Source organism: Schistocerca americana, chromosome 1 (genome assembly GCF_021461395.2).
Source record: "Schistocerca americana isolate TAMUIC-IGC-003095 chromosome 1, iqSchAmer2.1, whole genome shotgun sequence".
NCBI lineage: Eukaryota > Metazoa > Arthropoda > Insecta > Orthoptera > Acrididae > Schistocerca > Schistocerca americana.
In genome coordinates, this window is record NC_060119.1 from 858,112,671 (window position 1) to 858,128,657 (window position 15,987).

Sequence of the window (15,987 nt, forward strand, 5' to 3'; positions counted from 1 at the left end):
ACATGCGCGTAAAGTGTACACACGTCTTACTCTGTTTACTTGATCTGTGACTTTCATGTATTGCATCTTCCTTGAAATATATTTGTTCAACTTGAAGTTATTACAATTCGCGACGAGGTAGTGATTTTTCTTTTCCATCGTTGACCCACATGTTTCCATGGCTACTTTAGAACAACTATTGCAAGGTCTCATAGAACAGCAAACACTTCTCACAAATATGATTCGTGATTTCGTCGTGGCATCAAATGTGGGGTATCTCTCGTTGTCTCTACCTACTTTTCCTCCTTACGACGAGGCGGCGGAAGACTGGTCTGATTACGAAAAACGCCTTCGACAGCACTTCTTGGCATTTCATGTCGTGGACGAACAGACATGTAAGTCTATGTTCCTTTCATGGATTTCACCTCAAATGTATCGGTTGTTGTCGCAGTTGGCTCCTTTGAAAGATCCTGCGTCTCTGTCCTTTGCTGAAATGTACTCACTTCTATCCATCTATTTTCAAACGCTAACGCATGTGGTAGCCTCTCGTGTTGCCTTTTATTGTTGTCAAAAACAACCGAATCAGTCCTATTGCGCTTGGGCTGCTGACCTTCACGGCCTCGGTAGAAAGTGTCAATTTGTTACTGAAGTTCACAAAGAATCCTACGCCGAATCCATGGTACGGGATGCTATTATCCGATCGGCGCTCGACAAAGAAGTTAGGCAACGTGCCCTTCAGATGGCAAATCCGACTCTAGATGAAGTCCTATCCATCGCTCAGTCTTTCGAAATTTCTCACGCTGCTGGAGCGCAAATAGAAGCATGGGGCGATGTCGGGGAAATACAACCTCTGTGCGATGTTGATGAAGCGTGTGGCGTGTCCCTGCCGGCTGACATGACCGCAGTACGCTCCCAAGTGCAGTCTCGGCCTAACCGTAAACAAACCTCTAAGAAACTGCAGCAAAACCCACGGCAACTTCCTTCATGTCGGCGGTGTTATACGAAACATTCACGAAAAGATTGTCCACAACGTTGGGCCATGTGTCACAAATGCAAAAAAAAAAAAAAAAAAAAAAAGGGGGGGGGGGGTGTCATGTGTCATCCGTTTGCAAATCCGACCGCATACACGATGTTCATGAACATGACGCTGATCTGATTCTGTGTTGTCTGTCAATTGTACTTCTTCCCTTTCACTAGGCAATTACGGACTTACAATAAACAGAAGATTTCTCTCTTGGGACAATTTGATGCTGATGTATCTTACAAATCTGTCGTTCACACTGTTCCCGTATTTGTGGTCGACCATAGTAACGTGGAGAATCTTTTTGGTTTTGATGCCTTTCCCGTTTTTGGGTTCTCCATAGATGACTCTGTCAATATCGTCTCTGATGCTATTCCTTATGCTCAATTGGATTCCTTGTTGATGACATTTTTGTCCCTTTTTTTCTCCTGGGTTAGGCCGTGCAAACGACTTTGAAGCTCATGTCACGCTCAAACCCACTGCTCGGTGTAAATTTTTTCGGGCTCGGCCCATTCCTGTGGCCCTTGGTGATCAGGTCAAACAGGAGCTGGATCGTCTCACTGCTTCAGGGGTCTTGCTTCCTGTCACTTCTAGTGAGTGGTCCTCTCCTGTCATTGTCGTTGCTAAGCCAAATGGTGATATTCGTCTCTGTGGCGATTTCAAAGCCACTGTAAATGCTCAATGCCTTATCGACACTTACCCTATGTCTCGACCTGAAGAATTGTTCACTAAACTTGCTGGCGGGAAATATTTTTCTAAACTTGACCTGTCAGAAGCTTATCATCAACTTACTCTCGACGTTGCTTGGACGTTGCTTCCCCGTAGTTTCTGGTCCTTAACACGCCTTTTGGCCTCTATCAATACCAATGATTGCCATTCGGGGTTGCCAGCACCCCTGCTCTCTTTCAGCGATTCTTGGAACAATTATTGATCACTGTCCCTGGGTGTATAAATTACCAGGACAACATTCTTGTCCCTGGCTCCACCACTGACGAAGATCTTCAGAATCTCCGCACACTTTTCCATGTTTTACAGACTGCTGGTCTTAAGTGTAATGTTCAGAAATCAAAATTTTTTCAGGCATCTATCATGTACTTGGGGTTTCAACTCTCTCGGGATGGTATTCGTCCACTTCAGCAAACTGTCGCTGCGATCGAGGCCCTGCCTCGTCCTACATCTGTTAAGGAACTGCAGACCTTCTTGGGGAAAATAGCATACTATCACAAGTTTTTACCGTCTGCTGCTTCGGTGGCTCAGCCTTTGCATCGCCTGTTGCATAAAAACGTGCCTTTTCACTGGTCCATGTCATGCGATGTGGCATTCCAGAAATTGAAAATTATGCTGAAACAGGCCCCGTGCCTGGCTACTTATCGACCTGGCCAACATCTTGTTCTTGCCTCGGACACCTCTCAATATGGGGTCGGTGCAGTCCTTGCGCGCCGTTTTTCTGACTGTTCTGAACAACCCATTCCTTATGCCTCCAAAACGCTCACGGATGCCCAACAAAAGTATTCTCAAATTGAAAAAGAAGCTTTGGCCATTATTTATACTCTGCATAAGTTTGGTGTTTTTCTCTATGGACCCAAATTTCATCTTGTTACGGATCACAAACCACTTGTTTCCTTGTTTCATCCATCAACGTCACTTCCCGACAAGGCTGCACACCGCCTCCAGTGTTGGGCTCTTTACTTGTCTCATTTCAACTATGAGATTCATTTCCAGTCGATGGCTCAACATGCAAATGCTGATGCACTGTCTCGCCTTCCCATAGGTCCTGATCTGGCATTCGATAGGGACGAACTTTTGTGTTTCCACCTGGATGTTGCCAAGCAGCGGGTTGTGGGCGGGTTCCCCATCACCGGGGACCGGCTGGCGGCTGCTACAGGTTCTCTCCCGGGTTTTACGCTGTATTCAGAAGGGTTGGCCATATCGTCCGTCCGCTAAGACTTCTGATCCGTTGCAGAACTACTACGCTTTGTGTTACCGCCTCACAGCTAGGGATGGTGTTATCCTCCTTTCCACCGAAAATGCTTCGCCACGTGTTGTGGTACCTGCGTCTTTGCGTGCTTCGGTCTTGCGCCTCCTTCACCAAGGGCACTGGGGTGTGTCTCGCAGAAAATCTCTGGCGCGCTGTCGTGTACTGGCCCGGCATTGACTCTGAAATCGCACACATGGCTGCTGCCTGTGGCCCTTGTGCGTCACAGGCCGCCGCCCCGAAGTCATCTTTGTCACCGTGGCCTTTGCCTGAGAAGCCCTGGGAGCATATTCATGCTGACTTCGCGGGACCTTTTTTTGGTACTTATTGGCTTCTCGTTATTGACACCTACTCTAACTTTCCTTTCATTGACCGTTGCACGTCGCCTACCACCGCGGCAACCACCAATGCTCTAGCTCGCATTTTCTCTTTGGAAGGCCTTCTCTCTACTCCTGTTACTGATAATGGTCCACAATTTGCCTCTCCCGATATTGCGGATTTTTGTGCCCGTCACGGAGTCATGCGTGTCACGGACCCTCCGTTCCATCCACAGTCAAACGGTGAGGCTGAATGAGTGGTCCGCACATTTAAGGGTCAGATGAGGAAACTCCTGACTTCTTCTTCTGCTGATGATGCGCTTCTCCAATTTCTGGCTTCTTACTGTTTCACCCCGAAGGGCAACCACAGCCCGGCTGAGCTCTTACATGGCCGACAGCCCCACACGCTACTTCATCATTTACGGCCTTCCACCTCACAGCCGCGGGTGCCTTCGCTTGGCTGGTTCACTGCCGACGACCTTGTATGGGTACGGGGATATGACAGGTGACCAAAATGGAGTCCTGGCCGCATCTTACGACACCGTGGCCGATGCCTGTATGAAATCCAGATGGACCCGGGTGTTGCAGTGCATCATTCGGACCAGCTTCGGCCTTGTGTGCCGGCAACGCCTGTTCTGGATGCCGCTACACCACCTTCGGCTCTACGTGATGCTTGGCATACTGGAATCTCTCATTACTCACAACGCAGTCCTCTCACCATCATACCGGCGCCAGCACAAGAACTGACGCCACCAGGAGATGTGCCTATGCAGGAACCAGACGACCATCATCTGTCGGAGCAACTCTACTTGCCTCCTTCTCCTATGGATGCGGACACATTGCCCATGTCTCCTGTTATAACAACCGAACTTGCCGCAACAGGTAGATTGGTGCACGGGGCCCCAGCAGATTTGACCCCCACGTCTCCTGTCATCTCGACCCGTTACCATCGAGGACACTTCCGTCCGTACGGGAAGCCTCCTCCTCGAGACTTTACGGCCAGTCAAACAACACCTATGGACGTTAGCAATCTACAGGCCACCTCCATCAAGACCTGTGCAAAAAATTCAAAGGGGGGAAAAGTGTTGTGACTCGCTGATCTTTCAAAGTGCCTCCGCGCAGTTACGCACATCCTCTACATGCGGTGCTGTCTGCCAGCCATGCAGCAGCAGCGCCACCTAAGCGGCCAGCCACCCAGCGGCCGCTAGACTTGGACTCAGTTATGATTTGACTGTTAAAGTGTACACACGTCTTACTCTGTTTACTTGATCTGTGACTTTCGTGTATTGCATCTTCCTTGAAATATATTTGTTCAACTTGAAGTTATTACACTTATGTTTTTTAGGGTGGGAAATCCAAATATGCTCAGTACAATATACAATCGTGGTTGTAAAAATTCTGCTGGCAGTTTTTGCTATATTTGTGGTGAATTTGTGATTAAAAAACACCAAAGTAACATTACAGACTTTGTGAAAAAGGTTTATCTATCTTACTTTAGATTTAAACTTGGTGATCAAGGTAAATCTTGGGCGCCGCATAAGGTGTGTTATGTGTGTGTTGAAGATCTGAGAAAATGGTCCAAAAAGGAGAAAAAAGCCTTTAGATTTGCTGTTCCTATGATATGGAGGGAGCCAAGAAGTCATTCTGATGATTGCTACTTTTGCAGTTTTGATATTATTGGTCATAATTTGAAAAACAAGAAGGTAATAAGCTACCCTAACCTTCCGTCTGCCATCCAACCAGTAGGGCATTGTGTAAATTTGCCGGTTCCTGAACCACCAGACGATTTAAATTCTATTCCAACAGAAGTATTTTCTGATGTACAATCTGACTTAGATGAACCAGATGATGACAAATTCCATTGCAATACAGAAACTCTAGAGCCCAAATTGTTTGCTCAGGCTGAGCTTAACGATTTGGTTAGGGATCTGGACTTAACGCAAGAAAAAGCTGAACTGCTTGGCTCTAGATTAAAAGAAAAGAACTTATTGGCAGTTGGAACCAGCATATACATGTATAGAAAGAGGGAGCAGCAATTTTCCAAGCTTTTTCAACAAGAAGGTGATTTAGTGTACTGCTCAGACATTCCTGGTCTGGTGAATGAGTTTCGTATTGAATACAAAAAGGAAGACTGGAGGCTGTTTATTGATTCATCCAAAACTAGTTTAAAGGCTGTTTTAATACACAATGTTAACATGTATGCATCTATACCTGTTGGACATTCTGTACATATGAAAGAAAGCTATGAAACCCTAGAAATAGTGCTAAATAAAATAGGCTATTTTGCTCATGGTTTGGTTGATATGTGGTGATCTAAAAGTAACATGTATGCTCCTTGGTCAGCAAGGTGGCTGTACGAAATTTCCATGTGTCTCGTGTGAATGGGGCAGTAGGGCTTGGGACTCAACACTGGTGCAGAAAGAACTGGCCTGTGAAGGAAGCCTTTAAAACCTGGTGAGAAGAACATTCTATGCAAAAACCTTGAAGATCCAAAAAACGTACTCCTACCACCTCTACATATAAAGTTAGGCCTAATGAAACAGTTTCTGAAGGCTTTGCCTAAAGATGAACCATGTTTTAAGTATCTCTGCCAAAAGTTTCCATGCCTTTCAAAAGCTAAACTAAAAGAAGACGTCTTTGTAGGACTGACATTATAAAATTGACATTTGGTGTTAACTTTGAATCCACAATGACCTTAAATGAGAAAGAAGCATGAGTATCATTCAAGCAAGCCTTTACAAAGTTCTTAGGGCATGAAGAAGACCCAGAATATGTGTTGAAGAAGTTTAAAACTTTAGGATGTTCAATAAGCCTGAAAGTTCACTTTTTGAACAGTCAACTTGATTACTTCCTGGACAATATGGGAGATGTTAGTGAGGAGCAAGGAGAGCGTTTCCACCAGGACATTAAAGTGATGGAAAAACCCTACCAAGGCCCCTGGAACACCAACATTAAGGGGGGTTACTGTTGGTCACTTCACTGAGAAGTTTAGCAGGCAACTCAGCATAGAAAAAGCTACACAAGAACTTTCAAAGAAAAAAGAGAAAGAAAATACAAACCAATTCCAGCTGACAAGTGAAACCTCTATTGACACACATCATTGTTTTAAGTAGCTTACTGTAAATACGAACCATGCTTATGTTGTAACAAAGCATTTCATTAATTTCCCCATTTACCGTATAGCATAGGATTTTTATACCATATAATTAAAAGCATATTGCTCAAAAACTATGTGTGATACAAAAAAAAAAAAAAAAAAAAAAAAAAAATTCAGGCTAGTTTTGGATTCAGCTCATAAAAATTTATAAATATCAGCTATCAAAGTAAAAAACGTTTTTTTAAAAAAATTTTTCGTTGGCCTGTGTAATCTCTGTGCTTCTGTAAGAACTCAGTATATTGCTTTGCAATGCTGCAATACAGTTTCTTTTGTTTACTGCGGTTGATTCATTTGAACTCTAAATTTTTTTCTTTTACACGTTTAGATTATCTCACAAGATTACATTAATGTGACCATTTGACCATCATGTTTTGTTTACCACATGGTTTCTTCTTTTACCTCACTGTAAACTTATGAATAAAAGGTCACAACCCTTAAGTTTTTAATAATGACCGGAGTAAATCCTGTGTGCTTACAGAAATGTTACTGTAGGTAACATGCCACATCAATAATTCCAAAGGTCGGTCTCTCTCTCTCTCTCTCTCTCTCTCTCTCTCTCTCTCTCTCTCTCTCATTTAAAAAGTGAATGCACAAGTATTCACATATTGATGGAGGAGGGGGAGGGGGATGATGGGAAACACAAGGGAAATGAAGTTGAGAATGAAAATGGAAGGAGACCAGTCTAGTGTGACAATAAAAAACAGCAAGAGGAAAGCTGAAGTTTTAAATTTTGCATTTAAACAATCAGTCATGGCAGAGAATCATAGAGACCTATCATCATTTGATTGCTGCACAAACTTGTGTTTGGAGGACATAGAAATAGACATTCCTGGCATTGAAAAGTAAATGAAGGAGTTTAAAACAAGTAACTCACCAGATCCACATGGGATTCCAGTTTGGTTTTACACATTGAGTTCTTCAGTATGGACCCCATACTCGGATTGCATTTACTGCAAATCTCTCACCCAGGAAGTCCTGAGCAACTGCATAAAATGTGTAGGTGACTTCTGTGTATAAGAAGAGTAAAGAAATGACTCCACAAAGCTAGAGATCAATATCCTAAACGTTAGTTTGCTGCAGGATTCAAGATCTCATTCTAAGTTCAAATATAATATATTTCAATAAGAGAGAGAACAGTAATGATTGACAAATCAACAAGGATTTAGAAAGCATCACTCATGTGAAAGTCAGTTTGCCCTTTTCTGCGTGATATCATGTAAACCATGGGTGATAGTGAACAGGCAGGGCCTGTATTCCAGATTTACAGAAAACATTTGATGCAGTGCCACACTGCAGAATGTTAACAGAAGCCTGAGAATACATAAAATCAATTACCAGAAGATACTTAACACAATGTCACATTGCACATTGCTAACAAAGGCCAAGAGCATACAGAATAGGTTCTCAGATATGTGAGTGACTCAAAGACTTAAGTAATAGAATCCATATGTTGTCCTGGGCGGTGCGTGTTTGCTACAGGCAAATGTATCATTATGAGTGGCCCAGGAAACTGTGATAGGGAAGCTCTTATTCTCTATATACATAAATGTGATGGATAGGGTGAGCAGCAATCTGCGACTAATTGCCATTGATGATGATGATGATGATGATGATGATGTAGTGTGCAGGACAGTGTCATCTCTAAGTGAACATAAGAGGATACTGGATGACTTGTATAGAATTTCTGTTTGGTGTGATAAGTGACAACAGACATGTAGATGTAAAGTTGCAAAGTAATATGAAATGGATGGACCATTTAAAGTCAATTGTAAATAAGACAAATGATCGACTTTGTTTTACACTTGTTTGACACGTTCTTGAGTACTGCTCTAGTGTTTGGACTCCCCATGTGTTTCAGGTAAGGAAGACGTGGAAGCAATTTGGTTGCATGCTAGTAGATTCATTACTGACAGATTCTGTCAATATGCAAGTGCTACAGAAATGTTATGTAAAGACAAGATAAGAGAAACTAGGGCTCACATGGAAGCAAATAGACAGGAAAGGGAATGACTAGCAGTTGTACAAGGTACTCTCTTGGATGTGTTTTATGGTGGCTTGCAGGGTATTTGAATAGATGCAGATGTAGATGGACCAGTGGGCAGAAGTGGTATGAGATGGGGGAGCAACAGGATGTGAGACTGAGGCGAGAGAGATACGGGTGGGTTGGAGGTTGCAGAGAATTTGAAATTGGGATGGGCGAGAGGTTGGAGATGGTGCACAGGATAAAACTAGATCATTTGGAGTATGTGGTAGTGGAGGAAGAGGAGGAGGAGAAGGAGGTGAAAAGAGAAAGGTGAGGGAAGCCTTGGGGACTAGTAGTAAAAGAGGGAAGAGGGTTTGCAAATAAGAAATTCTTTCACCCGAAGAAAAGTTGAATATGAGAGGAAAAACTCAAAATACAGAGGATTCTAAAAATGTAAAATGTACACTACTGGCCATTACAATTGCTACACCAAGAAGAAATGCAGATGATAAACGGGTATTTATTGGACAAATATATTATACTAGAACTGTCATGTGAATACATTTTCATGCAATTTGGGTGCATAGATCCTGAGAAATCAGAACCCAGAACAACAACTTCTGGCCATAATAACGGCCTTGATACGCCTGGTCATTGAGTCAGACAGACCTTGAATGGCGGTACAGGTACAGCCGCCCATGCAGCTTCAACACGATACCACAGTTCATCAAGAGTAGTGACTGGCGTATTGTGATGAGCCAGTTGCTCAGCCACCATTGACCAGACATTTTCAATTGGTGGGAGATCTGGAGAATGTGCTGGCCAGAGCAGCAGTCGAACATTTTCTGTATCCAGAAAGGCCCGTACAGGACCTGCAACATGCGGTCGTGCATTATCCTGCTGAAATGTAGGGTTTTGCTGGGAGCAAATGAAGGGTAGAGCCACGGGTCATAACACATCTTAAATGTAACGTCCACTGTTCAAAGTGCCGTCAATGCGAACAAGAGGTGACCGAGACGTGTAACCAATGGCACCCCATACCATCACGCTGGGTGATACGCTAGTATGGCGATGACGAATACGCACTTCCAATGTGCGTTCACTGTGATGTCGCCAAACGCAGATGTGACCATCATGACGCTGTAAACAGAACCTGGATTCATCCAAAAAAATGATGTTTTGCCATTCGTGCACCCAGGTTCGTCGTTGAGTACACCATCGCAGGCGCTCCTGCCTGTGATGCAGCGTCAAGGGTAACCACAGCCTAGCTGATAGTCCATGCTGCTGCAAACGTCGTCGAACTGATCGTGCAGATGGTTATCATCTTGCAAATGTCCCCACCTGTTGACCCAGGGATCGAGACGTCGCTGCACAATCCGTTACAGCCATGCAGATAAGATGCCTGTTATCTCAAGTGCTAGTGATACGAGGCCATTGGGATCCAGCACGGTGTTATGCATTACCCTCCTGAACCCACCGATTCCATATTCTGCTAACAGTCATTGGATCTCGACCAATGCGAGCAGAAATGTCGCAATCGCGATGGGTTACAATCCGACCTTTATCAAAGTCGGAAACGCGATGGTATGCATTTCTCCTCCTTACACGAGGCATCACAACAACGTTTCACCAGACAATGCCGGACAACTGCTGTTTGTGTATGAGAAGTCAGTTGGAAACATTCCTCATGTCAGCACGTTGTAGGTGTCGCCACTGGTGCCAACCTTGTGTGAATGCTCTGTTAAAGCTAATCATTTTCATATCACAGCATCTTCTTCCTGTCAGTTAAATTTTGCGTCTGTAGCACGTCATCTTCGTGGTGTAGCAATTTTAATGGCCAGTAGTGTAATTATTCTTTGATAATTAATATCTTTGGGAAACAATTAAATTTCATTACCATTCTTGCCTCACTATACTCAATACGATTGCCATCTGTGAATATATAGTCTAACCTGCTGAACTACTGAGTAAACTGTAATTGTTAATGTGATGACAGAGTACATAATTTTTGTAGTTTTAGATAAAATCTCTCATCTACCAACAACTCTTAAATGACAGGGAAATTGATGTTGTATAGGTGTATTGAGGTACTTTTGATAAACCAGGATGATCCTTTTAGAATAATAACATGTTATGTTTCACATTAACGCCTGGCAAGTTTCCTTCCTCTTCCATGTAAATATGTAGACTTACATGGTAACAATGTAGTCTGTTCTGGTCGAATAGAACTTTACGAGGTCAGGTAACTTTCCCTGTGAACTCCTCATCCTCACTAACCTTGACTTCAAACCAAGCACAGTACTGCAATCTTCAAACCTTGTTGCCCTTTTTCATAGCAGGTATTAGTCATGGAATGTACACTCTTTTGACATAAAACCTGGACAGAAAGCTGCCACAGAGCCTAAGTATGTGCTGTTCGTGATTTGGGACAGATAACCTGGCCAGATAAATGTTCTAAGTCTAGCCATCTGCATGATCTGACAACACTGTATGCTGCGGCACTTCCTGGAGGAAGTCATGCCTCCACTTTGAGCGATTTTGTTCCAACTGTGCCTGTGGTCTAGCAGTGAAACACATGATGACTGCATGTGAGGTCTTGCGGTCGAGACCACTAGCTGCTTAATGTCATGAATGAAATTGTAATGCAGCTGCAATGTGTTTAATCTTCTGACACACCAGTAATAACAATTGCGCCCAATGAAGGTTTTGCGACAGATTGCTTTGTGGACTGTCTGCTTCTGAATGCTACATGTGCCAGTGCTGTCTGGGACCCATTGGTTAGGTACCTACTGCCAACGGTTGCTGCGGCACTGCTTTGCCCCTTGTCAAAGGCACCTGCCGCTGATCATCACTTTGTAGAGTACAAAATGCTTAACTGGTGTTGAGTGATGCTCCACAGAAAAGCATATGATCAGCGTTTCACTCTCAATACCAACAGAGGCAGATGATCCATTTTAGTATGGCACAACATTATTTTTATAATTTGTACTTTAATTAAAATGCCTCACTACATTGTTTAATTTTATTAATGATATATTTGTCACTTTTTTCCTTTTAGAGGCGATTCTTCATGCAAATTATTTTGTCAGAAATTCATCTGCTTCTGTCGAGCCGCAGTGAGTAATTGTGGAGCACAGTGTGTTGCTATTGTTCTTTGATTCCTTACTTTAAATGTTTGTGATAAACTCTGTGCATACTTTGCAGTGCATGGTCTTTAGCAACGCAGGCATGTTGCACATTTTGAGGACCACATATGGAAATTGATATTTAAGGTATTCAGTTATATTTAACGCTAGAACTGTCGGAACATATTGTATACCTAGAATAGCCGATGCAATCATTTTGACCGCTATATGAAAATTATTATTTTCGTTCTCATTATCATCATTTCAAATGTGTATTTAGGTTTATAAAACTAAAATAAGATGAATTGTATAATTTTTTAAAATTTAATATTTTTCCATTTATTACGAACAAGAATGAGTTTTTAGAAACATTTTATCTAATTAACAAACACAGTTTTTCCTTAAAATTCTTTTCGTCAAGAAGCTGATGTATTTATTGTGCACTCATTATTTTAAAATTAATTATGCAATATTTCAGGTAGTGCACTTATAATCATGAAATCTGTTTGCCAAATCCACATACCACAAAATATTTGTAAAACACTGCCTGACTTATTTTTTTCAGTTTATTTGCACTCACTGGTGTGAATTGCATATCTTTAGCAGCAGGAACTACATACCACATCCTTAGTTATGTCTTTTGAACAAGAACCACACACTCGCCATTTGCACTTTTTGCAGATATAATTGTGTTATTCCTACACTTCTTCATTTGAAGAGTTTCCAGATTCAGCTTCTGTTTCCTTCAAGTTACTTTTTGAGTCCATGTGCCCCATACAAAGCTCCTCTGCTAGCTTCAGGATATAATTTTGATGAGTGCTCTTCATCCATGTTACTTTCTTGAAAATGATCCATGAACTGACACTCGCCAAGTCAAGAATATTATAAAATACATGAACTGGCCATCTACCAATACCAGCTCGAATAGTGTATTTTCTTGCCATTTGATCCACCACATCAATTTTGTATTGTTGTAAAAATCAATTGTTTCTAGAATTTTTTTCAGAACAGTTTGAAGTTCAACTTCTGAATGGAAAGTGCTATACCGAAGCACATTCTTGTTTCGTTTGCCTTGGTATACAGTAGTAGTGCCACTGGAATGTTTGAAGAGACCTGAGTTGTAACGATTAACCTACATTGCCTTCACAGCATTAGAGATTTCTCTTCTTGGTAGTCTAATTGTTCCAACAATGCTAGTACAAGTAGTTCTCAACTTCTCGCCCAGTTTCACTGTTGTAAAAAAAATTGCCCGTAGTCATGTTTTGCCCCTTCTTTTGAAACAGCTCCATCAACTCCATTACTACACTTTCAGGAAGAGTCTGGTCACATGATCTGTGGCCATCTTTTCCTAAATAAGGGAACTCATTGCACAGAAACTTTGAGTCAATGTTGACAAGAAGCCAAAATTTTATGCCAAATTTGTCTGGTTTGTTTGGCATATGCTGCAAGAATGGACACATTTTGCTTAGAAAAAGCTGTTCATCAGCAGTCAAATTTTCACCCGGAACATGGTCAAATGGCAATTTTCAATGAATTTGTTCCAAACTTTTGATACTAAAGCAAATTTATCTATCTTCAAACGTTCTGATCTTGTGTTTCTAATGTCAAAGCACAAAAATCTTAGAATTTCTCAAAAGCAGTTTCTCCCCAAGTGTCACTGAACATGGGTGGGCCCCATTTTTTAGGCCACAGTTCATCAATTTCAGTACTGTTGGCTCCAAGAACACAACAAGCATTCAGTAAAGCAATAAAAGCCTCCAGTTCTCCAAACTTACACTCCATAATTCATTTCCTAGAACATGTTTTGCCTCCATTTCCGTACAGTGTTTTATATCTTTCAGTATTGATTCATCAGTAAACAGACGCGATGCACCTACTACACTGGCGTCAGAAACATACCGCTTTGAATCTGGTGTAGGTTCTGGATTTTCTCTCATGATGTTATGATTCACCAATCTGCCAGATGTGGTCTTTCCAATCTCTGCTACAGTCCATTCCGTGATGTCATCAGTACCCAGCAACATATAACATGGTCGTGGGAGGCATGTGTTGCTCTGTCCCTTCTGACATCTTCTTTTATGTACATTTTCTGCTGCTGTAGTAGAACAATAGAAAACTTCAAATTACAAGTGTCCACTCAGACTAATTATCTAAATCCTGAATTTTATATGAAAGTTGAATTTTGACGTGTAAATAACACATTTCATAATTATTACTAACCTGGCTGAACAACTACGTTTTCAGCATAATCTGAATCACTGCATCCAGAGTGATTGTTTAGTTGACAGTAATCTTCATCCTGATCTTCTCTTAGGTCTTCTGCATCTAGGTCACATTCTCCTTCAGCCTTATTATCTGGAATATCAAGTAAGAGAGTGAACAATTCTGCATTGTTAAGTGATGGAGATCTACAAGCCATGATTACTATGTTGCTACGAGCTAACGAATGACAATATGACTGGAGACACAGAGACAAACAGTGGACTTAAGTAAATTAAGAGTTTCATTATTGTGGGTATTATTGCTGTTTTGAGACTGATTGTTAACAGATTTAATCTCAACCTGAGGAAGAAGGACATGTTGTAAACTATTTTATTACAATAATCAATACAGCGGTCAAAATTACCGCTCTCGTGGTTCTAGGTATCCTTGTTAACAACATCCTAACCATTTTTCAAAAAATAAATACATTTAGTATGGGTGATTCTGATCTTTAACCAGCAAAAGTCATTGAAGCTCATTGCAACACAACAAAAACTGCAGTCAAAATAACGTTTTGAAAATGTGTTGCAGTCATTTTGACCACTCTGATAGTTCTAGTGTGAAACCAACAGATCTGCTCATATTTTAAGCCACACATAATGGAAAGAAGTTACTAACACCTAACTGCTACTACAGAAAATTAGCACAGAGGAACTATATTAATCAGCATGTTCTCTTTATAACTATTCCCCTTGACATGTTGATTCTATGTGATGAACAAAACACAAATTAGTATCGTTGACAGTTGATTCACCTCTCTATAGAGATGTTTGGGTATTGATGGAGCTTGATATTCACAAAGCGGACATCTATGATCTTCAAAACAGCTTACGGAATTGAGAGTGCAAAAAGGGTGATTGTGTAAAGGTTTTCTTTTGGTTTCAGTAAAGAATTTCTTCCAACAGTTTTCAGCTCCATGAAGTGAAACGGAAAAAAATAACTTTGTGTGCCTTTGTACCCACCGTGATTTGAACTTACAACCCACAACCCTGACGCATGGTAATGTGTGCAAACCTCTGAGCTAATGAGGTGGAGCTTGCAGCAGCATCCTCATATTGCAGCCTCGTAATGCACCATCAGACATAAGAATGGTTGTGACTTGTAAAGTATAGAATATTTGGAGTCCAAAAATGAAATTTTACTTCCCAGTGTTCCATCTTATGTGAAGATTATGTAAAATAAATCATTGAGGTGGAAGGTGAATGTCTAGTGAAGTTACTGTGTCTAGTCAGTGACATACATGAAAGTATATGCACTCTTTCAGTGTTGCCAAATATTTGTGACAATGTTGCCAGTTCTTAGCTGTTCAAGGAGAAGCTATGTAGCGAAATGCTCAAAGTGCTCGTCATGTATTGTTATCTCCTGATGCATTCTAATGTTATTTTTAGACTATCTATATGTAAGTCAGTCAATTACATTTAATCCAAAATTTCTCACTTTTTAAGCTTTCCAGCTTGGAAGGGGGCTGTTAATCCCAGTGTTGTATATCATCAGCTTAGGGATATCTAAGCTAGTAGCAGTTAGACTCATTGGGGATATGGCATGTGAAATGTTGAGGTGTATGATATTCCAACATGATTACACATTTTAAAAGTCAAAAAACGAATAAAACCTGTTAATAGCTTACATCAAAAGCTTATTTCAATTGAGTAAAAAGTAATTGTAAATAAAACTTACCCCACATCATGAAACAATAAGACATCAAAAACATTGAACGTTGAAATCGACTATGTATGTTGGTGGGGATGGAAGCAAGAAGAACCACAGTTAACTAATTATTTGAAGCCATGCTGTTATAAATTAATTGCAGCATTCAGAGGAAAAGAAACTGAGAAATATGGTCATTAACACGGAAACAAAACTGCAGATATGGGCAAGGTGTGTCATTTCAGCTCCTTCATACAGTTATACTTTGAATCGTCCAAGCGACATTTGTTTGTGTATTTTAAATATTTCTTATTATCACTACTGCTTCTTGGCCTTGCCCATTCCCAAATACATATATAGAGACAAATGTGGAGACATCATTGGCATTATTTGAAAAAATCATGTGCCATGCATATTTGTGCAGAGATATACATGACACATGATTTTTGAACAATGCCAAGATGTGTCCACATCTGTCACTACAGATGCACTTGAGAATGGACAGTGTCTGAAACTAGTAGTACAAATAAAAAATATAGAA

General features: G+C 41.3%; 1 protein-coding gene across 5 annotated transcripts in view; it reads left to right on the forward strand.

Annotated features, from left to right (window-relative positions):
* LOC124613648 (glutamine amidotransferase-like class 1 domain-containing protein 1) overlaps positions 1-15,987 on the forward strand; it is a 92,467-nt gene that overhangs the window by 25,558 nt on the left and 50,922 nt on the right. The window lies entirely within an intron of this gene.